This window comes from Lupinus angustifolius, chromosome LG05, assembly GCF_001865875.1.
Source record: "Lupinus angustifolius cultivar Tanjil chromosome LG05, LupAngTanjil_v1.0, whole genome shotgun sequence".
Lineage (NCBI taxonomy): Eukaryota > Viridiplantae > Streptophyta > Magnoliopsida > Fabales > Fabaceae > Lupinus > Lupinus angustifolius.
The window spans coordinates 20,104,956-20,105,720 of NC_032013.1; positions in this window are offsets into that span (position 1 = coordinate 20,104,956).

Consider the following 765-nt stretch of genomic DNA (forward strand, 5'->3'; position numbering starts at 1 on the left):
ATATAGTGATACCAGGCAAAGGGGGCGAAGACCGGCCCTTTGGGTGTAAGCAGAAAATGTAGTCGGCACCAGACAAAGGGGGCGAAGGCCGGCCCTTTGGGTGTAAGCAGGAAATATAGTGGCACCAGGCAAAGGGGGCGAAGACCGGCCCTTTGGGTGTAAGCAGAAAATATAGTTGGCACCAGGCAAAGGGGGCGAAGACTGGCCCTTTGGGTGTAAGCAAAAAATATAGTGGTTGTAGAAAATGATTCATCATATAGGTGAAGAGGATTACAAAGGAAAAGCGACTACCCGCGTACGGGGTCGTTGATTAAGCATAAAATTGCCGGAGGTTGGCGGCGTTCCAAGTTCTGGGGATGTCTTTTCCCGCCAAGTCTTGAAGCTTGTATGCTCCTTTGCCGATCTTGCTGACGACCTGGTAGGGTCCCTCCCAGTTAGGTCCTAACTTGCCTTTTGCGCGTCCTATGTCTGCTCTCCTGAGTACCAGAGTCCCATCGGAAAATCGGCGAGGAACAATAGAAGAGTTGAATTTTTCCGCGGTCCTCCTTTTTACGCCTTCTTCTCTGAGACGGGCCTTTTCGCGGATTTCGTCTATCTCATCAAGGTTGTTTCTGAGGAGGGACCGATTATTGTCCTCATCGAACTGAACTGTCCGCCAGGTTGGTTCTCCTATCTCGACCGGGATCATGGCTTCTGCACCGTATGTTAGATTGAATGGTGATTCGCCGGTCGTTGAGTGTGGAGTGGTTCGGTACGCCCAGAGGA